This window comes from Oryctolagus cuniculus, chromosome 1 (assembly GCF_964237555.1).
Source record: "Oryctolagus cuniculus chromosome 1, mOryCun1.1, whole genome shotgun sequence".
Lineage (NCBI taxonomy): Eukaryota > Metazoa > Chordata > Mammalia > Lagomorpha > Leporidae > Oryctolagus > Oryctolagus cuniculus.
Genome location: NC_091432.1, coordinates 193,021,386 through 193,049,290, shown reverse-complemented (window position 1 = coordinate 193,049,290; position 27,905 = coordinate 193,021,386). Strand labels below are relative to the sequence as shown.

General features: G+C 38.7%; 1 pseudogene; it reads left to right on the top strand.

The window, feature by feature from the left end:
- Positions 1 to 24,316, top strand: LOC100354907 (arginase-2, mitochondrial-like; annotated as a pseudogene).
- The last annotated feature ends 3,589 nt before the right edge of the window (positions 24,317 to 27,905 follow it).

The following is a 27,905-nucleotide window of genomic DNA, read 5'->3' as shown; positions in this document are numbered from 1 at the left end:
ATGGGTTTTTTAATTGATATCACTATTCCTCTAACAGGAAACATAGCTGCTAATGGCAAACCTGTGGTCATAGTAGATATTATATCCCTAAGGTTTGGGGCTGTATAAATCACTTGGGGCAGAATAAAGTTACCACAAATAACACATTGCTCTTCTTTCTAGCTCTAACCTGCTTTGAGTATGGAAATTCACAGACAAATTCTTTCATTTTCTTTAGAGAGCTGGTTTCACTATCTATACTTAACCTAGGAGAAAAACTCAAATAAAGTTACTATTTGCATGGGGGCCAGAGGTTGAACTAGTTGGTTACCACTAAGGACACTAAATAACAGACCCTGGCTAATGGTTTCTGGAAGTTTACTGGGATGATCTTTGAGAAATTAATATGAATTTCTCTAGTAGCTCCTCTACATTCAAATGTTGACTACTATGGCCATTCAGTTTTATTTTTAATTTGAACAGAAAAGATCTTTAATTTCTATAAATTATTAAATGTAGCTGCTTGATTTTTCTATTTATTTGGTATGACATCCATTCACTTAAGTTAATCCATCTGGGCTAAAAACTATGAAAATGGTAAATATGCAATCACATATTTACCAAGTAGAAAGAGTACTAAATCCAGATTGAAGATTTGGGGATCTTCATACAATAATGATGCTAATACTGAGTAGTAAAGAATGTATAAGATTTCAAAAGGCAGAGAGGGCTTGGGAAAGAGACACTCAAAAGCAAAAGCTTCAAGAATATTCTAGGTGGGGAAAGAAGATAATACAATATGATATGATGTGATACATCTTTTTTTAAAAGATTTTATTTATTTATTTGAGAGTTAGGGTTAGACAGTGAGAGAGTGAAACAGAGAGAAAGATCTTCCTTCCATTGGTTCACTCCCCAGACGGCCACTACGGCCGGAAATACACCGATCCGAAGCCAGGAGCTTCCTCTTGGTCTCCCATGCAGGTGCAGGACCCAAGCACTGTGCCATCCTCCACTGCACTCCTGGGCCACAGCAGAGAGCTGGACTGGAAGGGGAGCAGCTGGTACTAGAACCCGGTGCCCATATGGGATGCCAGCGCTTCAGGCAGAAGATTTACCAAGTGAGCCACGGTGCCATCCCTGTGTGATACATCTTATAATATAATAAAAACCAACTTGGAAAACTTCATTATTAACTGCTTTCACAACTAGAATAAAATGTTCACTGGTAAAAGGAAAGTGAAGTTTGCAAACAAACTTCCGATCATTCTTACTTTTTTCTTCATTGTTCTTCACAGTACAAAAAAATTTTAATAAGGCAAAAAGTATCAGAATGATACTGAAATGGACCTAAAATATTTTAATTTCAGTGTCCAAATGAGGACAGATACTGTGGTCTTCTGAAAGTCATTCAAACTTATGATAATGAAAAATGACAGCTAATTAATGTTTTGTAGCCATACCTCCCATTTTATGCCACCACAGATGTTCTCTTCTTTGCCATTTAAGCACTACACACATTGCAAAGCATAAACATATTTGTTTTCCAATGTGCAATTAAAACTTCCTGAATTCTAGAGACCATAAGCAATACAATTTGACCTTGTGCAGACTCAGTTAAAATACTCACAAACTAAATTATGGCAAACCAAATAGAAGAATAATGAAATGGCTTTGCTCCTTTCCAATTCATAATAAAGTATAATGCTAATTCAATAGGTTTATTTCTGCTTCTTCCTGTCTTACCCATTCTGTCACACTATTTTGCTCTACATTTATATTGTCGTTTTTTTTCAAGATTTACTTATTTATCTGTAAGGTAAAGTGACAGAGAGAGAGAGAGGTAGCGATCCAAAGGGTGAGCAAAATTCCATCTGCTAGTTCATGCCTCAGATGCCCGCAACAATCAGGGCCAGAACAGGTCCAATTCAGGAACCAGGAACTCCATTCAAGATTTCCATGTGGGCTGTGCAAATCCAGGTCTTTGGGCCTCCATCTGCTGTCTCCAAGGAACGTTAACAAAAAGCTAGATCAGAAGCACTGGAGTAGCAGCGACTTGAATCAGGCACTGGGTTATGGGATGGGCTGTCCCACATGGTAGCTTAACTTGCTATTCCTCAATGACTACTCCTTTACATTATACTTTAAGGTTCAATTTTTTTCATTTACTTTTAGTTAGTAATTTGTTTACATGCATATGTGGGCATGTTGTTATAGAATACTATTATTTTATATAGTTTTTTACCAATGTGTATTTTTCACTAATGATATTGTAAGGATTTTGCCATTTAAGTTCTAAATTATGGTTTTTTTACATTTATTTGGGGCAAGTGCTATGACATAGTTGGTTAAGTCTCCACCTACAGTGTCAGCATCCCATACGGGCAGGAGTTTGAGTCCCAGCTGCTCCACTTCCAATTCAGCTCCTTGCTAACACACCTGGGAAAGCAACAGCAGATAGCCCAAGTCCTTGGGTCCCTGCATTCATGAGGGAGACCCAGAAGAAGCTCCTGTCTCCTCTTGGCTCCAGCTGTTGCAGCCATTTTGGTGAGTGAACTAGTGATGGAAGATCTCTCTCTCTCTCTCTCTCTCTCTCTCTCTCTCCTACTCCTTTTCTCTAATTCTGCCTTTCAAATAAAAAAATAATATATTTAAAAAATAGTTCCTTCTGCTTTTGTGCTAAATGTTATTCAAATATATATACATATATATATATATATATATGAATGTCTGTGTGTGCATACCAGAATTTGCTTACATGTTCACCAATTGATTAAATGGATGTCATGATTACACATAACGTTATTTTGGCCATTTATATACAGTCTCGTGTGGACATATGCCTCTACCTGTCCTGGATAAATACTTATGAGTGGAATGGCTAGATCATGTGGCAAGTGTGTGCTAAATATCTTAATAAATTTCCAAGCCTTTTCCAAAGTGTCTGAACTATTTTATATCTCCACCATCAGCCTATGAGAATTCCAGGTCCTCCTAAGGGTTAACATTGTTTCATCCCATGTGGGCACAGATTGAGTCCCAGCTGTTAAACTTTTAATCCAGGTCCTGGCTTATACCCCTGGGAAAAGGGTGGAAGATGGTCCATGTGGGAGACCTGGATGAAATTCCAGACTCCTGGAGTTGGCATGGCACAACCCTAGCTATTGTGCCCATTTGGGGCATGAACCAGCAAATGGAACATCTCTCTATCTCTCTATCTCTCTATCTCTATCTCTATCTCTATCTCTATCTCTATATCTCTATCTCTATCTCTATCTCTATCCTTCTTTGTAACTCTAGCATTCAAAAAATACATGTAAGGGCCGGCGCCGCGGCTCACTAGGCTAATCCTCCGCCTAGCGGCGCCGGCACACCGGGTTCTAGTCCCAGTAGGGGCGCCGGATTCTGTCCCGGTTGCCCCTCTTCCAGGCCAGCCCTCTGCTGTGGCCAGGGAGTGCAGTGGAGGATGGCCCAGGTGCTTGGGCCCTGCACCCCATGGGAGACCAGGAAAAGCACCTGGCTCCTGGCTCCTGCCATCGGATCAGCGCGGTGCGCCGGCCGCAGCGCGCCGGCCGCGGCGGCCATTGGAGGGTGAACCAACGGCAAAGGAAGACCTTTCTCTCTGTCTCTCTCTCTCACTGTCCACTCTGCCTGTCAAAAAATTAAAAAAAAAAAAAAAATACATGTAAATCTTTAAAACATGGTCGGACTCTTCAATTTTTGCCATTCTAATATGGGTGTGGTTTCATCTCACTGTGGTTTCATTTTTTATTTCTCTAATGATTAGATTATTGGTGCTAAGTGTCTTATCATACCTTTCCATATTTTCGTTGGTAAAGGATTTGTTTAATCTTTTGAACATTTGTTTTGTGTAATTTTTATCTGTATGTTTTGATTTGAAAGACAGAGCAGAGATCTTTCATTAGCTAGTTCATTTCTTAAATGACCTCAAGAACTAAAGCTGGGACAGGACAAAACCAGGAGCCCAGAATCCAATATAGGTCTCCCATATGGGAGTCAGGAGTCCACACACTGGAGTCATCACCCACTGCCTCCATGGGTATTCATTAGCAAGACACTAGAATAAGGAGCAGAATTTCAGCTTGAACCAAGTCACTCTTACATGAGATACTGGCTTCCGAAGCGACTTCTTAACCACTAAGCCAAACACCTGCCTATGTCTTATGCATTTAATTTTCAAGTATATAATTAAGCTTTAAATAGTTAACACAGAGAAAATTTTAACTATACATGATATGTATCTAATACCTCAGATATATGTAGAAAAAAACAAAGTACAAAGGGAGCATTTATTTAAAATAATTCTCACCAAGATTTTAAGAACTTCAAATCACTTACACTAAATAATTGACATAATAAATGCACTAAAGCACTCCCTTGTATTTAAAGGTATATGCATTTTAGATAAATGAATAATTTTGTCTCCTGGAATGTTATATCATCTCTGAACTGAAAAGAATGATTAAACTCACCTCTCTCCTAAGTCTCTAAGATGTTGAGAGAGTTGCACAGGATTGAAACACTGCTACCTACATTAGGAGCAATGTTAAGAGTCATACCAGGTGCATCTGAACTAGTATATTTGATATTATACTTAAATGATTCTCCAAGTTTCACTTAGTAATACAGACTACATTCCAGAAGAAGTACATGTACAAGCTATTCCTAATGTTATATTTTGCTTTAGGCAATGAAATATATCTGTACTATTAACACATTATGGGCTATTATGTGCTTTTATATTTTGCCATGATATGAATAGTTCTTCATCTCCCACATCACCATCTCAATAAAGTTTATTTCATCTTAAAGTTCTGAAAGATTTGCTCTATCTCCTTTTACAGACTGTATCTCACCAAGTGAATTCGGTCAAATCATTTTAGGAAGACTCTTAACTGTCCATGTCTGAAGATGACTGCTTTAAATTCTAAAGTATTTATCAGAACCCTAAGTATTAACTTCTGCAATATTTATTGTATATTTGAAGTCAGTGGATGCAAATAATCAACCATCATGTTAACAAATAGATGTACTGAAGATCCAGATACTCTGGTGTAGAAGTAATTCAGGAATACCTGAGCATAGGGAAAAAGAGACACAGGTCTTAGTGAAGCAGAGGAAGTATCCTTTTTTGGCTGATAATATGCCTAAATGTGCCCAGTGTCATAATCAGATATTGAATAAAAACTTGAAATTGTCTGAAAATGTGAGCTGAGATTGCTGCTGTGGTGTAGCTAGTAAAGCCACCATCTGTGGTGGTGGCATCCCATACGGGCACCAGTTAGAGTCCTGGCTGCTCCACTTCTGATCCAACTCTCTGTGGTAGCCTGGGAAAGCAGTGGAAGATGGCCTGGGTCCTTGTGCCCCTGCACCCATGTGGTAGACCCAAAAAAGTCTCTAGGTTCCTAGCTTCAAATCAGCCCAACTTCGGCCATTGTGGCCATTTGTGGAGTGAACCAGCAGATGGAAGACCTCTCTGTTTCTCTCTGCCTCTGCTTCTCTGTAACTCTACCTTTCAAATAAATAAAAAGATCTTAAAAAAAAAAAAAAAAACATGAATGCTCAGTACCGTAGATTATGGTGTGTGTTAGTGTTTGGCCTGATGTTTCAGCTGAAACATAGTGATATCAAATGACCTCCTATTTTAGGAGAAACACAGTGATCTTTTTTTTTTCCTAGAGAACTATATGCTTTTTTAAATTTTTTATTTAGTAAATATAAATTTTCAAAGTACAGTTAATGGATTACAGTGGCTTCCCCCCCATAATTTCCCTCCCACTCACACCCCTCCCATCTCCCACTCCCTCTCCCATTCCATTCACATCAAGGTTCATTTTCAATTATCTTTATATACAGAAGATCAATTCAGTATATATTAAGTAAAGATTTCATCAGTTTGCACCCGCACAGAAACACAAAGTGTAAAATACTATTTCAGTACTAGTTATAGCATTATTTCACATTGGACAACACACTAAGGACAGATCCTACATGAGGAGTAAGTGCACAGTGACTCCTGTTGTTGACTTAACAATTTGACACTCTTGTTTATGGTGTCAGTAATCTCCCTAGGCTCTAGTCATGAGTTTCCAAGGCTATGGAAGACTTTTGAGTTTGCCGACTTCGATCGATCTTATTCTGACAGGGTCATAGTCAAAGTGGAAGTTCTCTCCTCCCTTCAGAGAAAGGTACCTCCTTCTTTGATGGCCCCGTTCTTTCCACTGGGATCTGACTCACAGAGATTTTCCATTTAGGTCTTCCTTTTTTTTTTTTTTTTTTTTTTTTGTCCAGGGTGTCTTGGCTTTCCATGCCCGAAATACTCTCATGGGCTCTTCAGCCATATCTGAATACCTTAAGGGCTGATTCTGAGGCCAGAGTGCTATTTAGGACATCTGCCATTCTATGAGTCTACTGTGTATCCCGCTTCCCATGATGGATTCTTCTCTCCCTTTTTGATTCTATCAGTTATTATTCGCAGACACTAGACTTGTTTGTGTGATCCCTTTGACTCTTAGACCTATCAGTGTGATCAATTGTGAACTGAAATTGATCACTGGGACTAGTGAGATGGCATTGGTACATGCCACCTTGATGGGATTGCATTGGGATCCCCTGGCATGATTCTAACTCCACCATTTGGGGCAAGTCCGATTGAGCATGTCCCAAATTGTACATCTCCTCCCTCTCTTATTCCCACTCTTATATTTAACAGGGATCGCTTTTCAGTTAAAATTTAAACATCTAAGAATAATTGTGTTAATCACAGAGTTCAACCAATAGTACTAGAACAAAGCAAAGAGAAAATACTAAAATGGATAAAGTATTACATTGTACATCAACAGTCAGGACAAGAGCTGATCAAGTCACTGTTTCTCATAGTGTCCATTTCACTTCAACAGGTTTCCCCTTTGGTGCTCAGTTAGTTGTCGCCGATCAGGGAGAACATATGATATTTGTCCCTTTGGGACTGGCTTAATTCACTCAGCATAATGTTTTCCAGATTCCTCCATCTTGTTGCAAATGACCGGATTCCATTGTTTTTTTACTGCTGTATAGTATTCTACAGAGTACATGTCCCATGGGTTAAATGTGGATAACCATACAGTGTTCAGAAATAAGAAATATTCTCATTATGGCACAATCACTTGACTGCATATTATACATCCATTAAAATTATGTTGTAATTTATAATTATGAATATAAGAAACTAAAATATTTGTTATAAGTGAATAAGATATGGCACAATACTATACATGCAACATAAGTAAAGCTTTATCATAAAATATGCATCACAATGAAAACTAGAAAAGGATCAATAGAGATTGTGATAGTTGCTGGGTTCCTTTTTTTAAAAAGATTTATTTATTTACTTGAAAGTCAGAGTTACACAGAGGGAGAAGGAGAGGCAGAGAGAGACAGGTCTTCCATCCACTAGTACACTCCCCAGTTGGCCGCAACAGCTGGAGCTGGGCCAATCCGAAGCCAAGAGCCACCAGATTCTTCTGGGTATCCCACGTGGGTACAAGGGCCCAAGAGTTTGAGCCATCTTCTACTGCTTTCTCAGGCCATAGCAGAGAGCTGGATTGGAAGGTGGAGCAGGAACTCGAACCAGCGCTCATATGGGATGCCAGCACCGAAGGCAACTCACCACAGCACCAGCCCCACTGAGTCCCTTTATGGGATTCTGAATGTTTTGTTCTTTTGTTCTTGGAATATGTTTTTTAATTTCCATGTAGCACTCAAATTTTATACATTGTAAAAAAACAACAACCCCAAGCCGAATAAATGTTAAACAACGTTTATCACTGGTTGGGATGCACTTGTGATAGAAAAGTCAGAAGAGAGGTTAATAATGATGTGCCTATTCAAGGAGGAAAAGCATTGCCTATTACTCATGGCCTTTGAAGTGACCTTTTTACCTTATATAGTCCATATCTAGACTCTGCACTCAAGGTTTCATATCCTGGAAATATTAATGAAGATTTAAATTTTACCCCCCCAAATAAAAAAAGAGTGAGGAATACAATTATCCCTGAAATAATTTTTCTTCCTTTTTCAAGTTTTTCATACAAGGCAATAGTAAAGAGACAATGTTATGAAGTCCCCTGCATTTCCCACCTAGGATACAGTCAAACTATCCATCAGAGAAAGAATGATTAATATAGATTTTGCTCGGGAGATTAAGGTATCACACTGATGGGTCAGTAGCTTATTATCTCTGGAATTCATCTTTCATCCATTTCTTGTTTATTAGATTCACGAAAGACTTTTTTTTACAGAATATTGAATGGTTCTATGAGAAAAGATATTGTAAAAGTAGCAATCACTCCATACGAATACTATCTTACTATGTTACCAACACTGGTCACTAGCCACTTTAGTCACCAAACATCCTTAATCATTCAGGCAATAGGATTCAAAGTTACTCTGCAGTAACTATGACCTTTCCAAATGATTTTTAGGCAGTCGTGTTCCAGTGCTTTCCAAATCCTTCACTAATTTATGATTTCTAGACTGCATTTGTCACATCACTAATACAAAACATATTTTTCAGAATAGCAAGAATAAGAAGAATAAGGAAGTAAAAGAGGGGCTGGTGCCGTGGCGTAGCAGGTAAAGCCGCCGCCTGCAGTGCCCACATCCCATATGAGCCCTGGTTCAAGTCCTGGCTGCTCCACTTCTGATCCAGCTCTCTGCTATGGCCTGAGAAAGCAGTAAAAGGTGGCCCAAGTCCTCGGGCCCCTACACCTATGTGGGAGACCTGGAAGAAGTTCCTGGCTCCTGGCTTCGGATTGGCCTAGCTCCAGCCATCGCAGCCAACTGGGGAGTGAACCAGCGAACAGGAGACCTCTCTCTCTCTTTCTCCCTCTGCCTCTGCCTCTCTGTAACGCTGTCTTTCAAATAAATAAATCTTTAAAACAAATAAAAAGAAAGTAACAGAACACTAAACATTTCCATCTCCAGAAGGTCACGTTTCTGATAACAGGAGCAAAATTCTTTTTGACAAGATGAATTGTAATATAAACCTTGCTGTGTTGTCGTTGATGTGATGGAACAGAAGATAAGTTAAAAATATAATTAGATAGTATTATAATGTTATATAGTATATAAAAACAGAAGTTTAATTGGTAAAGCACTATGGGTTTACACTTCATAAACTGATAATCATAATGCAAGTTGCTTACATTTCTAAACATTTCTCTTTGTAAATTCTCCTTATGATTCATCAATTAAGGAAAATTCTCAGTTGTTCTGAAGAATAGGCAAGAATACCAAAGATCTCTTTGAGATCTTGGCGTTCATTACACATTGAGAAACAAAATGAACTAATAACATTGCATCACCTTTAAAAATTTGTTAACTCACATCTAGACAATTTTAAATTTGTCACTGTCATCAAGAGTTTTAAAAGCCACAAATGAACAATTGTTTAAAAAAAATTATCAACCTAGAGACTTAAGATTCATGGGTTCATGTTTAAACACATTAATACTACTGAGTTATTGTCTCTCAGCCTTTTGGCTAAGATCAAGTGTAATACTATTGAGTTAAGGTTTGTTTTCTGAAGAAAATAAACTTGAACTTCTGTTGTTTGGTACTTGTCTTCCCCAAGATTATAATGTAAATAGAACATTTTGGAAAATTTCAAATACCCATATGTACTTTAAGTGTTGAAATGTGCTTGTTTCTAATTATCTTTATACGAGCAAATAACTCCAAGGCACATAATTAAATCTTTTGATAAGGAAATTTATAGTCACTTTATTCTTAAATTAAATTTTCAGTAAATATATATTAAATTACTGTACACTTGCTTTAACTGGACATGGCTTTGTTAGCTTTTTAATTTTCTTTCCAAGGCAAAGAAAATAATTCCATTAAAACCACAGGGAGCAAAGTAGGTAGGCAGAAGTAATTACAGAACTGGAACACATCCAAAGCACTGGGGCTAGCATCCTGATTATTAGAGCAGCGTTTTTACAGCCACAAGTGATTTCAGATGAGTCTAATCCATCAGTTCCTGCTTCCTCAAACGGCCTCTTCTAAGTCCTGCCGGAGCAATGGCCACCTGGTAAGACAGGCGATAAATTTTCTTTTCACTCCACATTAACTTCCCAAATCCATGTGAAGCTATTCCCCTTTTTGCTTAGGCAATCTCAAATGGTAGTCAATATGAAAATATCCTATTGTCTGTGGACTGCCTAAGAGTTTTATCCATATTTAAATGGGGTTAGAGAGCCTTGGAAGAATCAGATTTTTAGAGCTAGCATTTCCACTACCTTGCAGTGAATAAAAGAAAAAGTACTGCCATGAAAATGAGGCAGTAAACTCTATGTTAAACCAAATTTTAAACCTGCAAAAAGATTTTCAGATATCTAGATTTTACTTATTACCTAACGTTATAAGCAGCAATGGTACCAAAGTTAAAAATGTGCGAACAAGACAAGAGTAAGGCAAGAAAATCATTTGACATTAGTTTTTAAAAAGTGATGTTGAATCTAAGAACAAAATAATTGAGAAACTTCCCTAGCACTTGACTATACAGGGATCAGTAAAACAATTGTTAAGTGAATGAATGGTATGAATTGTGACATGGGGTCCTGAGTTTTCAGGATGGTATCATAAGACCCCAGTTCAGTCAGAGAGACAAAATAAAGAACTTAACAATGCACAGGAGTTTCTGGAATATTTTTTTTTTTTGACAGGCAGAGTGGACAGTGAGAGAGAGAGAGAGACAGAGAGAAAGGTCTTCCTTTGCCGTTGGTTCACTCCCCAATGGCTGCTGCAGCTGGTGCGCTGCAGCCGGCGCACCGCGCTGATCTGAAGCCAGGAGCCAGGTGCTTCTCCTGGTCTCCCATGCGGGTGCAGGGCCCAAGCACTTGGGCCATCCTCCACTGCACTTCCGGGCCACAGCAGAGAGCTGGACTGGAAGAGGAGCAACCAGGACAGAATCCGGCACCCTGACCAGGAGTAGAACCCAGGGTGCCAGCACCGCAGGTAGAGGATTAGCCAAGTGAGCCATGGCACCAGCCTTATTTTCTTAATTTTCATTAGGTATGAGTGATCTGAACTATATGGAATGGTTAGAAGACTTGACAAAAACGTCTCATCCCCTTCATAATGTCAAAGTGAGTGAATGAATAAGAATATTGTCCCCAAATCATCTCCTGTTCTCAAACTCCTGCCTGGAAGATGTCAGGGTTAATAGACTTTCCAAAAATTCTTTAAATCATGAAAACAACAAAGGAAGAATGCCCCTACCAATTTACACTTCCCTTACTGAGTCAGTGTTTATGTGTTTGTTCCAAATACATCAAATTAATTCTGTCCTTGTGCAAGTCACTCTGCCCCAAGTGAAAATCTCTTCGTACCTTTGTGTGAAGGAGAAACATAAGTTAGCTGTTATGAAATTATAATAATTATTTGTATCCAAGTCTCTAAGCAAACAGAGTTGCAAATGCTTATAGAACTTCACCAAGAAAACTTTCTGACTACGTTTTAGAACATTCAGATTTCAAAGCATGCATCTTTATTTCACATATACAGAAACTGTCAGTTCCATTCAGTTTCTCAAGGGGATTTTGACATCATGCAGAATTCTGGGGTGTTGTTGTTGTTGTTGTTGTTAAGTTTATTTCTTTACCCTTATTTATTTGAAAGAAGGAGGGGGAGATCTTCAAAGGGAGAGAGATCTTCATCTGCTGGTACACTCTTAGTCAGGAGATAGGAACTATATCCAGTCTCTCACCTGGATGGCAGGGAACCCACGTACTTGAGCCTCATATGCTGTCTCCCAGGGTGTACACCAGCAGGAAGCTGGATCAGAGTGGAGGCAGGACTCAGCCCTGGGATGTGGGCCTCCCAAGCTGCTTATCTGCTGCACCACAACATACATGCTGAGAACTCTGTTTTTATTCTCAACCTTGTCACTTATTAAAAGAGTAACTTTTTAAATAAAGATTTCTTTATCTATTTGAAAGACAGAGTTACAGAGAGAGGGAGAGTTAGAGACAGGGAGGGAGATCATCCATCCACTAGTTCACTTCCAGATACCCCCAAATAGCCACAACACCCAGGGCTGGACCAGGCCAAAGTTAGCATTCTGTCATTTATTTTGGGTCTCCCATGTGGGTGCAGGGGCCCAAGCACTTGAGTCTTCTTCCACTGCTTTCCCAGGTGCATTAGCAGGGAGCTGGATCAGAAGTGGAGCAGCTGGGTCTCCAACCAGCACCCCCATGAGATGCCTGCGTAGCCGGTGGCGGCTTTATCCACTATGGCACAGCACTAGCCCCAGAAGAGTAACGTCTTATGCTAGAAATTTTCTTATTTATCTACCTTTTCAGGTACTGTATTGTATCATATCATACTGTATTTGCATTTTACCCTAAGTAATTTCTTTAGTTTTCACATTAAGAAAAGGTAAAATATTTTTTTAAAAATTGGGTTATTCTGAGGATTAAATAATATATAACATTATAAAATAAAAGATTTCCTTTTTTATAACATTTTCCATAATTCATTTTAAGTGTTCATTTGTGCAGTGTATTTTTCCCTAATAAGTTTCTTAATATTTTGAAAGAAAAGATCTGATTTTTCTGTTTTTACTATTTATTTATGAGCTTAGGACAATCTTTGATGTACAGAATGCATACAAGAAACACATGATAAATTGAATTACATGAAATGAACCAAAGAAGACAGAGAGAGAGATGAGTTCCTCTTTCACATAACATAGTTGAAGTAAGATATATTTGACTCCTGGTGTAGAATTTGAAGTACTTATCACACATTCAGACTGATAAGTTACCCTACAGGAAGCTATCCTGTCACTATAATATGCTTCATAGTTAATAAAGTGAACCTCATGGCTTCATCTCCTTAAGAAGCCTCTTGAGTTCTCACCACTTGAAAACCACTGACATCTTAACTATTTCTTGATCTCACATGTATGGGATAAAATCCAGGCGTGCAGAACACTGTAGTAACATACTATGCTTCAGTGCTTCCAGTTTTGGTAGCAGCATGGAGTGAAGATGCATGAAGCCATAACCTAGGACACTATATATTATAACACTGGTTAGAAAATCAAGTTTGTGTGATTAAGAACAGAGCATGTACTGGGGAGGATATGTGGCACAGTGGTTAATACTCTTCTCTGGTTGGCTATGTAGTCTTAGAGTGCCTGTGTTCAAGGCCTGCGAAGCCTGGCTACTCTGCTTCAAATCCAGCTCCCGGCAAATGCACACTCTGGGAAGCAGCAAGTGACTGCTCAAGTCCCTGCCATGCACATTGGACACTTGGATTGGGTTCTAGGCTGCTGGTGTTAGCTTGGCCAAGCCTTGGCTGTTGAGGGTATCAGGGAATGAAACAGAAGACTGCAGATCTCACCTCTCTCTCTCTCTCTCTCTCTATCTCACTCTCTCTCTCTCCCTGTCATTCAAATAAAGTGAAAGCAAATGAATTTTTAAATTTAGAAAAAATGTGGCATAGCATAGTCTTCACTGACCACCCATTAGCACAAAGGAAAAAGCAGATGAGAGAACTATACACACATTATGAATAGGATGCCTTCAAAAGAAAGATATTTTATGCAGGTGCAAACTGGTACATTTTAAGAATTTAAATGAAACCTTAATTTTCAAGCACTCCCATTTGAGTACTAAGAAATCATGTTGTCAGATACTAATAGAGACTTTGTTGTTTGAAATACTATGATTCAAATAGAGCACCTGTAGCATTTTCTGAAAATGAGATTGAATTATAGATTATCTTAGATAAAATTACTTCCACAGAACAATGCTTTTAACAATCAAGTCTGCAGTGATAGAAAAAAAATTGAGATGTGGGCCCATGTAGTTAAGAAAATACATAACTTTTAAGGAATAGCTTTTATAATTCTAAGCAAAAAAAAGATACACAAATTTCTTTTTTTACATTTTGTTATTATCCCTAAAGTGAACTACACAAGTATTTTGTTCCAATTATTTTTCTCTTTTAGCTTTTTATTTTGAGATAATTGTGGGTTCACATATAGTAAAAAATAATACAGCATGATCCATATTCTTCATCAAATCTCCCCAAAATGGAAACATTTTTCAGAACAAAATATAAATAAATCACAACATGGATACTGGCATTTATAAAAATCATCTGAACTTATTAAAGTTCACCTGTTATGTGCATAATTGTTAGTGAGTGCATATACATACATGACTGCATGGGTGTGTGTTTAGTTCTGTGCTATTTTATCATGTTTATATTCATGTGAACACCGTGAGAGAAAAAACACAAAGCAGTCTCATAACAGAGACTCCACAAATGCTCCAACCCCAGACAACCTCTAATACATTCTCATTTCTATCATTTCCTCATTTCAAGAATATGTATAAATATAATTGTATTGTACATAATATTTTGATATTAGACTTTTATATTTAACATAATTTTCAGAAATGGATCTATCCATTGTTTGTATCAATGGACTATTTAATGTAGAGTATTATTTTTTAAGCTTTATTTATTTACTTGAGAGACAGAGGTCCCATCTGCTGGTTCACGCCTTAAAAGGCTGCAACAGACAGCACTGGGCCAGGCTTACAACAGGAGCCTAGATCAATCCAGGTCTCCTATGTGGGTGACAGGGACACAAGTACTTGGTCCTTCATGGCTGCCTTCCAGCGTGCACATAAGCACAAAGTTGGAACCAAAAGTAGAGTTGCATCAAGTGAGAAGTATGTTTAATACTTCAAATAAACTGAAAACTATTTTAGAGTGACCATCACATTTTATTTACCTTGAAGTAATGCATGAGTGATCCATTTTCTCAACATTAATGATTATTTAGTGTCACTATATTTTAAAAATTGTGTTCATATTTATAAGACAACTATATCTCAAGTTGATCATTATAAGTATTTCTCTAGTGGCTGGTAGTGCTGGACATATATGATGGGCTTATTTTCCATCTTTATTTCCTATTCAGTGAAATATTTGTTTGTTATTTTACCATTTTCTGTGGTATTTTAGGCTTGGTACATGTGTGTGTGTTTACTAACTTTTGGGAGTTTGTTATATAGTCAATATACCTATTCTTTGGCAGATGTACACTTTTTTTTTTTTTTTTTGACAGGCAGAGTGGACAGTGAGAGAGAGAGAGAGAGAGAGAGAAAGGTCTTCCTTTACCGTTGTTTCACCCTCCAATGACCGCCGTGGTTGGCGCGCTGCGGCCTACACACCGCGCTGATCTGAAGCCAGGAGCCAGGTGCTTCTCCTGGTCTCTCATGTGGGTGCAGGACCCAAGCACTTTGGCCATCCTCCACTGCACTTCTGGGCCACAGCAGAGAGCTGGACTGGAAGAGGGGCAACCGGGACAGAATCTGGCGCCCTGACCGGGACCAGAACCCGGTATGCCGGTGCTACAGATGGAGGAATAGCCTATTGAGCTGCAGCAGATGTACACTTTAAAACATTCTTTATCCAGGCGGAGCCAAGATGGCGGAATAGTGAGGGCGCGCACCGATAGTCCGGGAAAATTTAGTTTAATAAAAGGGGAGTTACGGTAGCCTCAGAAAAAAGAACCAGGAAAATATTGCAGAGGAAACACTTCTGGATCCAGTGGCCGTGAATTGGAGGACCTACTGGGAGAACAAGGTCGCCCACCGCGCGGAAGCCGAGCCGCGGGACCGAGCCGCGGGACCGAGCTGCGCAAGCTGCAGGGTCTGCGCGCCAGTGCTCCAAGGGGAGTGCGTGCCACACAGACAACAGCGGGGAGACTTGGGACGTCCAGGGCTCCGAGTCCACACATCGGCACTGGAAGGGGAGCGGACCTGCGTGGAGAGCGTGGGAGCCCACAGTTCAGGACACCAGCGGCAGACTCAACACACCAGTGCTGGAACGCGAGGTGAGCCGAACCTCAATAGCCCGAGACACCGGCAGGCAAGCAGAGAGAGGAGACTACAGGGAACGACCCCCGGGGGGGGGAACTTCACCAGGCTAACTGGAAGAGAGAGAGAGGAAAAAAAAAGGTAACTGGTACGGACACAGGTTTCTCTCTCTCCGCTCACCTCTCAAGGGCGAGCAAGACAAAGAGCAGGCGCCATCTTGGACATACGTCATAAGCAGAGCGACCTCAGGTCTGCACCAGCCCTGAGCCTAGCAGAAAAACCTGACTCTGGGCGGGGCGAATTAACAGGAGATTAGGACCTAGTAAATTTGTGGTGCTACTGAACTGAGACTGTGAAAAAAGAGACGGTGAGGGAGAGAACTCACGGAATTCACGTGAGCACTCTCCAGAGACGCTGCAATTCTGTAACTTTGGCAACCCAGTGGGAGACTGAAGGAGAATTTGAGCCCACTCTGAGGGCCGAACAGATTCCCTGTGTGGTCCTTGGGAAAGAGCTTCTGATCTCTGGCTCCTGTGGGTATATCATTTGCCTGCTAACTACCTCCAACTTCGTTCAGCTGTGCAGAATAACTTCCCTTTTGAATCAAAAAGAGGGAGAGAGAGAGAGAGAGAGGTTTACCACGCCTAACCTGGGAGTGTCACCTTTGGCACACCAAACAGAGCTCTCAGGCCACACCCATCTCAAGCCCTAAGGCTCCATCAAAAACAGATAGTCCACTTAATCTAGAGTCATAGTATAACAAGAAAAAGCACCACAGTGAAGAAACCAAATATCTCCAATATACCAAATAACAAACACAAAAACCAAGGTAATAAAAACAAGGAAGTCACCATGAAGCCCTCAAATGAAAAAGACACCCCAATTCAAGATTATGAGGATGATGACATAGAAGAAATGCAAGAAGCAGATCTCAAAAAATTGATAAGAACATTAAGAAGTTCTCAAAAACAAATTCTTGAACTACAGAAATCCTTAATGGACAAGATAGAAAATCTCTCTCATGAAAATGAAATATTAAGGAGGAATCAAAATGAAACAAAACAACTAGTACAACAGGAAACTGGGATAGTGACTGAAGTGAAGAATTCAATAGATCAAATGAAAAACACAATAGAGAGCCTTACAAACAGAATGGGTGAAGCAGAAGAGAGAATATCGGACTTAGAAGACAGAGAACAGGAAAGGATACAGTCAGACCAAAGAAAAGAAGAGGAAATTAGAAATCTAAAACATATTGTCGGGAATCTTCAGGATACTATTAAAAAACCCAACATTCGGGTTCTAGGAGTTCCTGAAGGCATGGAGAGAGAGAAAGGATTAGAAGGCCTTTTTAGTGAGATATTAGCAGAAAATTTCCCAGGTTTGGAGAAGGACAGAGAAATCCTAGTACAGGAAGTTCATAGAACCCCTAATAAACACGACCAAAAGAGATCCTCACCACGACACGTTGTAATTAAGCTCTCCACAGTGAAACATAAAGAAAAGATCCTAAAATGTGCAACAGAGAAATGTCAGATTACTCTCAGAGGATCTCCAATCAGACTCACAGCTGACTTCTCATCAGAAACTCTACAAGCTAGGAGGGAATGGCGAGATATAGCCCAGGTACTAAGAGAGAACAACTGCCAGCCCAGAATATTATATCTGCAAAGCTATCATTTGTGAATGAAGGTGAAATGAAGACCTTTCATAGCAAACAGAAATTGAAAGAATTTGTTGCCACTCGTCCAGCCCTGCAAAAGATGCTTAAAGATGTGTTACACAGAGAAACACAGAAACACGGTCATCAATATGAAAGAAGGTAAAGGAAGGAAACCAAGGAAGGAAAGCTCACAGCAAAAGATCACAGGGAATTCAAAGCATATATTAGAACTTATCTTTGGCAAATGGCAGGGCAAAGTTACCACTTATCATTAGTCACATTGAATGTGAATGGCCTGAACTGTCCAGTTAAAAGACACCGATTGGCTGATTGGGTTAAGGAACAAAACCCATCTATTTGCTGCTTACAAGAAATGCATCTTTCCAACAAAGATCCATACAGACTGAAAGTGAAAGGCTGGAAAAAGATATACCATGCCAACAGAAATGAAAAAAGAGCGGGCGTAGCCATCTTAATATCAGACACCATAAACTTTACCACAAAAACCATTAAGAGAGACAAAGAGGGACACTACATAATGATTAAGGGATCAATTCAACAGGAAGATATAACAATTATCAATGTATATGCACCTAACTACAGGGCACCGGTTTATCTAAAAGATTTGTTAACGGACTTAAAGGGAGACTTAGACCCCAATACAATAGTACTGGGGGACTTCAATACTCCACTCTCAGAAATAGACAGATCAATAGGACAGAAGATCAACAAGGAGACAGTAGATTTAAAGGACACTATAGCCCAAATGGATCTAACAGATATATACAGAACTTTCAATCCTACAGCTAAAGAGTTTACATTCTTCTCAGCAGTACATGGAACCTTCTCTAGGATTGACCACATACTAGGCCATAAAGCAAGTCTCAGCAAATTCAAAAGAATTAGAATCATACCATGCAGCTTCTCAGACCATAAAGGAATGAAGTTGGAAATGAACAACTCAGGAATCCCTAGAGCATACCCAAACACATGGAGATTGAACAACATGCTCCTGAATGAACAATGGGTCATAGAAGAAATCAAAAGAGAAAGCAAAAACTTTCTGGAAGTAAATGAGGATAACAGCACAACATACCAAAACTTATGGGATGCAGCAAAAGCAGTGTTAAGAGGGAAGTTTATATCAATAGCTGCCTACATCAAGAAATTGGAAAGGCACCAAATAGATGAGCTTTCAATTCACCTCAAGGATCTAGAAAACCTACAGCAAACCAGACCCAAATCTAGTAGGAGAAGAGAAATAATTAAAATCAGAGAAGAAATCAACAGGATTGAATCAAGAAAAACATTACAAAAAATCAGCCAAACGAGGAGCTGGTTTTTTGAAAAAATAAACAAAATTGACACCCCATTGGCCCAACTAACTAAAAAAAGAAAAGACCCAAATCAATAAAATCAGAGATGAAAAAGGAAACATAACAAAAGACACCACAGAAATAAAAAGAATCATCAGAAATTACTACAAGGACTTGTATGCCAGCAAACAAGAAACTCTATCAGAAATGGATAGATTCCTGGACACATGCAACATACCTAAATAGAACCAGGAAGACATCGAAAACCTAAACAGACCCATACCTGAGACAGAAATTGAAACAGTAATAAAGGCCCTCCCAACAAAGAAAAGCCCAGGACCAGATGGATTCACTGCTGAATTCTACCAGACATTTAAAGAAGAACTAACTCCAATTCTTCTCAAACTATTCAGAACAATCAAAGAAGAGGGAATCCTCCCAAATTCTTTCTATGAAGCCAGCATCACCCTAATTCCTAAGCCGGAAAAAGATGCAGCACTGAAAGAGAATTACAGACCAATATCCCTGATGAACATAGATGCAAAAATCCTCAATAAAATTCTCGCCAATAGAATGCAACAACACATCAGAAAGATCATCCACCCAGACCAAGTGGGATTTATCCCTGGTATGCAGGGATGGTTGAATGTGTGCAAGACAATCAATGTGATTCACCACATTAACAGACTGCAGAAGAAAAACCATATGATTATCTCAATAGATGCCGAGAAAGCATTTGATAAAATACAACACCCGTTCATGATGAAAACTCTAAGCAAACTGGGTTTGGAAGGAACATTCCTCAATACAATCAAAGCAATCTATGAAAAACCCACAGCCAACATCCTATTGAATGGGGAAAAGTTGGAAGCATTTCCACTGAGATCTGGGACCAGACAGGGATGCCCACTCTCACCACTGCTATTCAATATATTTCTGGAGGTTCTAGCCAGAGCTATTAGGCAAGAAAAAGAAATTAAAGGGATACAAATTGGGAAGGAAGAACTCAAACTATCCCTCTTTGCAGATGAAATGATTCATTATTTAGGGGACCCAAAGAACTCTACTAAGAGACTATTGGAACTCATAGAAGATTTTGGCAAAGTAGCAGGGTATAAAATCAATGCACAAAAATCAACAGCCTTTGTATACACAGACAATGCCATGGCTGAGAAAGAACTTCTAAGATCAATCCCATTCACAATAGCCACAAAAGCAATCAAATACCTTGGAATAAACTTAACCAAGGGCGTTTAAGATCTCTCCGATGAGAATTACAAAACCTTAAAGAAAGAAATAGAAGAGGATACCAAGAAATGGAAAAATCTTCCATGCTCATGGATTGGAAGAATCAATATCATCAAAATGTCCATTCTCCCAAAAGCAATTTATAAATTCAATGCAATACCAATCAAGATACCGAAGACCTTCTTCTCAGATCTGGAAAAATTGGTGCTGAAATTTATATGGAGGCACAAGAGACCTCGAATAGCTAAAGCAATCTTGTACAACAAAAACAAAGCCGGAGGCATCACAATACCAGATTTCAGGACATACTACAGGGCAGTTGTAATCAAAACAGCATGGTTCTGGTACAGAAACAGATGGATAGACCAATGGAACAGAATTGAAACACCAGAAATCAACCCAAACATCTACAGCCAACTTATATTTGATCAAGGATCTAAAACCAATTCCTGGAGCAAGGACAATCTATTCAATAAATGGTGCTGGGAAAACTGGATTTCCACGTGCAGAAGCATGAAGCAAGACCCCTACCTTACACCTTACACAAAAATCCACTCAACATGGATTAAAGACCTAAATCTACGACCTGACACCATCAAGTTACTAGAGAACATTGGAGTAACCCTTCAAGATATTGGCACAGGCAAAGAGTTTCTGGAAAAGACCCGGGACGCACAGGCAGTCAAAGCCAAAATTAACTATTGGGATTGCATCAAATTGAGAAGTTTCTGTACTGCAAAAGAAACAGTCAGGAGAGTGAAGAGACAACCGACAGAATGGGAAAAAATATTTGCAAACTATGCAACAGATAAAGGGTTAATAACCAGAATCTACAAAGAGACCAAGAAACTCCACAAAAACAAAACCAACAACCCACTTAAGAGATGGGCCAAGGACCTCAATAGACATTTTTCAAAAGAGGAAATCCAAATGGCCAACAGGCATATGAAAAAATGTTCAAGGTCATTAGCAATCAGGGAAATGCAAATCAAAACCACAATGAGGTTTCACCTCACCCCGGTTAGAATGGCTCACATGCAGAAATCTACCAACAACAGATGCTGGCAAGGATGTGGGGAAAAAGGGACACTAACCCACTGTTGGTGGGAATGCAAACTGGTCAAGCCACTATGGCAGTCAGTCTAGAGATTCCTCAGAAACCTGAAGATAACCCTACGGTTCGACCCAGCCATCCCACTCCTTGGAATTTACCCAAAGGAATTTAAATTGGCAAACAAAAAAGTGGTCTGCAGCCTAATGTTTATTGCAGCTCAATTCACAATAGCTAAGACCTGGAACCAACCTAAATGCCCAGAACAGTAGACTGGATAAAGAAATTATGGGATATGTACTCTTTAGAATACTATACCGCAGTAAGAAACAACGAAATCCAGTCATTTGCAACAAAATGGAGGAATCTGGAACACATCATGCTGAGTGAAATAAGCCAGTCCCAAAGGGACAAATACCATATGTTCTCCCTGATCGGTGACAACTGACTGAACACCAAAAAGGAAACCTCCTGAAGTGAAATGGACACTATGGGAAACGGTGACTTGATCAGCATAGCCCTGACTGTTAATGAACAACTTAATACATTATCCCTCTTAGTATTTTTTTTTCTGTTCTACATAATATGTCTGGTTTAATTCTGTAACTATCACACAGTTATTCTTAAGTGTTGAAATTTAACTGAAATTTGATCCCTGTTAAACATAAGAGTGGGAATAAGAGAGGGAAGAGATGTATAATTGGGGACATGCTCAAGCTGACTTGCCCCAAATGGTAGAGTTAAAAACATACCAGGGTATTCCAATTCAATCCCATCAGGGTGGCATGTACCAATGCCATCTCACTATTCCAAGTGATCAATTTCTGTTCACAATTGATCATAATGAAAGGACTAAGAGTCAAAGGGAGCACATAAACAAGTCTAGTACCTGCTAACACTAACCGATGGAATAAAGGGGAGAGTGATCCAACATGGGAAGTGAGATACTCAGCAGACTCATAGAATGGCAGATGTCCTAAATAGCACTCTGGCCTCAGAATCAGCCCTAAAGGCATTCGGATCTGGCTGAAAAGCCCATGAGAGTATTTCAGGCATGGAAAGCCAAGACACTCTGGCAAAAGATCTCTGCGAGTGAGATCCCAGTGGAAAGAACAGGTCATCAAAGAAGGAGGTACCTTTCTCTGAAGGGAGGAGAGAACCTCCACTTTGACTATGACCTTGTCTAAACAAGGTAAGAATCGGGGAACTCAGAGGGCTTCCATAGCCTTGGAAACTCATGACTGGTGCATAGGGAGACTACTGATGCCATAGACAGGAGTGTCAATTGGTAAAGTCAACAACAGGAGTCACTGTGCACTTACTCCTCATGTAGGATCTCTGTCCTTAATGTGCTATGTATTGAGATTTAATGCTATAACGAGTACTCAAACAATATATTTCACTTTGTGTTTCTATGGGGGTGCAAACTGTTGAAATCTTTACTTAATGTATACTAAACTGATCCTCTGTAAAAAAAAAAAAAAAGAAAAAGAAAAAAAAAAAAGAAATTATCAACTCCCAACTTGACTCTCACTGGGATTAAACATGACAATAGGTCTGATCTGATTTCATCATCATTTAAAAAAAAAAACATCTATTATTTTTCACTTTATGTTTCTGTGTGGGAGCAAACTGTTGAAATCCTTACTTAATGTATACTAAGCTGATCTTCTGTATATTAAGATAATCGAAAATGAATCTTGATGTGAATGGAAGGGGAGAGGGAGTGGGAAAGGGGAGGGTAGTGGGTGGGAGAGACAGTATGTGGGGGAAGCCATTGTAATCCATATTCTGTACTTTGGAAATTTATATTCATTAAATAAAAGTTAAAAAAAATATTCTTTATCCAATATCCACCTCATCCTTTCATTCTATTCAAAGTGCTTTAATAAAGCTAAATATTTTATTATGGATGTGTGTTTTTTTTTTTTGTCATGCTTTCCATTTGTAGAAAATGCTTTTCATTCTAAGATCTTTTCATCTATCCCTAGTTTCCAAAGCTTTTCTTCAATTTTTATCAAAACTTTTTACAGTTCTACATTTTATATTTAAGTTTGTGATCTCTGTTGAGTTAAATTTTATAAAAGGTATGAAGTTTGAGTTGATGTCCTGTATTATTTATGGCAAAACACATGGAATTGGAGGACTTTATGTTAAGTGAAATAAGTCAGACACAGAAAGACAAATACTGCATGTTCTCCCCCACACATGGGAGTTAAAAAAAAGCAATACTAACATTAATACTTAAATCAGCAAAGATGACCTCTACAACAACTTGCAGATGAACCCACATTCAGTGGGCCTTGCCGGGCAGGAACTGGGTGAGGTGGTTAGCATAGCAGCATCAGGTGGCTACAGCTGTCTCACCATGGGAGATCACAACATGGATATTGGCATTTATAAAAATCATCTGAACTTATTAAGGTCCACCTGTTTATGTGCATAGTTAATGCGTGAATGCATATACACACACAAGTATATGGGTGTGTGTTTAGTTCTGTGCTATTTTATCACATGCTTATATTCATGTGAGCACTGTGAGAGACAAGATACAAAGTAGTCTGATAATGTAGAGGAGCCACACTCAGCACTGGCAGATCTTTTTGTTGTCTGGGTTGATGCTCATGGTGACATAAATACATCCCTCACTACTTCACCAAGAATTCTTTGTGGACAGCCAGTGTCATTTCTTCTCAGACAACTACTGGACAAGTTACCACAAATCTCAAGATTTTCCTGAATCAAACTTTGTATCTCTTCCTCAGGTATTGTGTATATTGGTCTAAGAGACATGGTCCCTCCTGAACATTTTATTTTAAAGAACTATGATATCCAGTATTTTTCTATAAGAGATATTGATCAACTTGGTATCCAGATTGTCATGGAATAGACATTTGATCCCCTGACTGGCAAAAGACAAACGGTAATCCATCTGAGATTTGATATTGAAGCATTTGATCCTACACTGCCTCAAACCAAGGGAACCCATGTTTCCAGGGAACTGACCTATCAAGAAATCATGCACATTATTTAGGATGTGCATAAATAAGGGCTGCTGTCATCACTGGACCTTGTTGAAGTCAATCTTTGCTTAGCTGCTTGAGAGGAAGAGGTGAAGGCTACAGCTAGCCTGGCATATTTGTCAGATAACTGATGGAAGGCATATTGTCTATGTCTTCCTCAGCCAGTTCACCATATGGATCAGAAAATGAAGGATGTGTAAAAATTATGAAATACTGCACTTATTATATATTTTACTATGGGCATTTCAGGGTTGCAAGAAATATGAAGGGATAGATTTAAAGGGATTTTATGGGTCAGCACTACTGCTTTAGTGAGAACATTTGCACATTCTCACAACTGTTGTTTTCTTTCCCCTTTGCAGTGCATGGGTATGAACATGTTATGGTCCTGTGTAGATTTAAAGTCATAAACAGCACTGTGGTAAAAAAAAAAAAAAACACATATCGTAAAGATATGAAATTTTAGTTGATGGTCTACATTGTTTGTTGAAAAGATGAGTCTTCTTCATTAAGTTGCTTTTGTATCTTTATAAAAATCAGTTGTGTACATTTATGTGGATCAATTTGGGGAATCTATTATTTATTCTTTTGGACTTTTCATCTATTCCTCCAGCAATAACACACTGTCTTAATTACTATAGGCACAAAATAGGGCATAATGTCAGTATAGACATTTCTCCCTAAATTCATCATGTCAAACTATATTTACTTTTAGCCAAAATATTTATTTACAAATAAAAGTGTATCCTTGGGGCCAGTGTTGTGGTGTAGTGGGTAAAGCTGCTGCCTGTGAGGCCAGTTTCCCATATGGGCAGTGGTTTCAATCCCAGCTATTCCACTTCCAATCCAGCTCACTGCTAATGGCCTGGGAAAAGCAGCATGAAATGGACCAAATATTTGGGAACCTGCCTCCCATGTAGGAGAGGTGGAAGAAGTTCTTGGCTGTCTTCAGCTTGGCCCAGCCCTGGCATTTGTAGCCATCTGGGGAGTGAACTAGCAAATGGAAGATCCCAACCCTCCCCCATTTTTGTGTCTCTGGTTTTCAAATGATCTTTTAAAAAATAAAAAGCTCATTCTAATACTTTTTGAAAATTATTTGAACAGTCCTAAGGCCTAGGCATTTCCATTTATATGTTAAATCAACTTGTCTGGGTCAAAAATATTACTGAGAATTTTATATAACTTGCTTTATACCTATAGAACAACCTGGAAAGATCTAAATTATTCTGTTGAATATTCCATTCAATGAAGTTCATATTTTAGAAACTGTACAACAAGGGTACTATATATTTTTTCTTATATGTATTTTATTGTCTTCATAGAAATTCTTCATGTGAGTTCATAATTTTATTTTCCATGTGACTGATACTTGTATATATAAACTCAATTTTTGTATTTTAATATACTGTAACCTTGTTTAATTCACTTATTTTTCCTTCTTAATATGCCATTTTAGAACAGGTTTAACTACACAGCAACATTAAATATAAGATACAAGGATGTCCCATATACCTGCCCACACACATGCAACACTTTCCCTATTAACATCTCACTTCCGAGTGATGCATTTGTTATAATTGATGTAATCACATTGACACATTATCTCAATTGAAACTCAATTGAAACTACATTGACACAATTTATCTTAATTGAAGAATCAAACTTTTTTTATTTGCTTTTTGTTTTCTAGTTTTGATTTTATTGACTTTGCTAGCTACAGGCTTCTTATGCGTTGAGGTGCATTCCTCTTACATGTATGTTATTGGGATTTGCTTTAAAATACACATTTATTTATTTAAGTTTTGAAAAGCAGAGTGACAGCTCTGGGTGGAGCCAAAAATAGAAACCCCATCCAGGTGTCCCATACAGGTGGCAGGGACCCCATATACATGGGAATCTTCCACTGTGTTTCCAGGCACATTAGCAGAAAGTTGGAGAAGTTTTGATGGTTTCCATTTCCATGTATTCAAGTTCATTAATCCTTGCTTACGGTTGCTCCAGTCTGCTGTTGAATCCTACTGGTTTATTTTTTTTCTAGGCAAATTATTGTATTTTTCTTTTCTATTGTTCATAGCCTCTGAGAGATTAAAATGTGACAAATGATCCCATTTTCTTGAGGAAGGTAAGACAAAATTCAACCCTCTGAAAATCAGATGGGAAGATTGGGGTGTTAGATATATGTTCCAATTCCTTATTTCTCACAGAAAAACTGGGAACTGGAGTTTATCTCCCATTTATCTTTCCTAAACCTAAGAGAAGCTTCATTGAAGATGTCAATGCTCTCATTCAGACTACCTATTCATTTGGATAGTAGTAGAACACTTACAAATTTAAAAATCATCTTTCAGTTCTCTATTTTATATGAAATTCAGGAATGCAAAGCCCCATCAATACCCAAAGCCAGACAATCTAAGAACCAGTCCCTCTATCAAATGTGGACAGGAAAACTATGTAGAAACAGTTTCTAGTGAACCTTCAGACCTGGATTTATTTTGGAGAAATCTAGGAAAGAAGACATGATGAATTCTGTCCCTCTCGTTCTTATTGACATAGGTCTCCAATCTCTTTTAAGAGAGAGATTGTAGGGCTGGAGTTATCACTAGCAGAAGGTAGAGAGAATGACCACACTCCTGACCAGACAACATATCTTTCATCATCTTTGCAAGAGGACACATTTGGCCTGGAGTTATCACTAGAGAAAGCCAGGCAAGAAGACACAGAGAGTATTGACTCTTCCATTAAAGCTTGAGTAAGCTTATTCTTTGTTTTGTAGTCTACCTGATGAAGCCTTGTTAGACAGAGCCACGGGAACTACTGTAAAAGTGTGCAGAAAAATCTTCTTTGAGGAGAGGCTGGAAGCTAAACTTAGCCCAGGTTCTAAAGCAACTGGCAGTGTTTTCATGATTCAACCCTACCCTATCTTTTTTCTTTGTATTTGAGGAAAATCCTCCAGAGCTGAATTCCTACCACTCCTCAAGCAAAACACTTTAAGAGACAAGCCCTACCACAGTGATTGTAGAAGTTGACAACTATATGTGGAACAAACCCTTCATCCCCACAAAAGTAGCTGGCAGTTAGGGAATCTTTCCAATTGTAAGGTTCTTTGTTAGGGGTAAGGTTAATGATTGAGCTTATTTTCACTTTTGTCACTTGTTTTGATGTGGATATTTTGTGAGTTGTCTGGTATGTATGAGACTTTCAATTAGATGCTGGCTTCCTCACAGAGAGAACCATCCAGGTACAGATGTTTATTTGGTATATTGATGGGAGGAGTGATATTCAAGAGATTCCTAATCCACTGTATTGTTGATGTCATTGTGCTTTGAGTTTTTGGCTTTACACAGCTTTCTGTTTCTATGTGGGGATCTATAAAGATCCAGACAGTAAGCTCCCAGTGTATCATCCACTTCTTGCCTTGATTTTTAACAAAAATATTCACGTTGATTATTGTATTTAATTATTGAGAGCCAATCACAATTCATCTTAAGTATTCCAAGATATTTTACTGGCAAACATTTCTTGTGAGCTTCACATTAAATAAGTATGTTCAACAATGTTGTGCAGCTAGAGCTATAATATCCATAATCTCATGCTTTGTGCCCATATATCCAGAGACAGAATTGTGTATACTAAATAATTGCCACCTTTCAGAAAAGCATAAGGTAGCCCAGAAGAATTCATGAAGTGACTGATTCTGTGTTTTTGAAATAAGATACAACT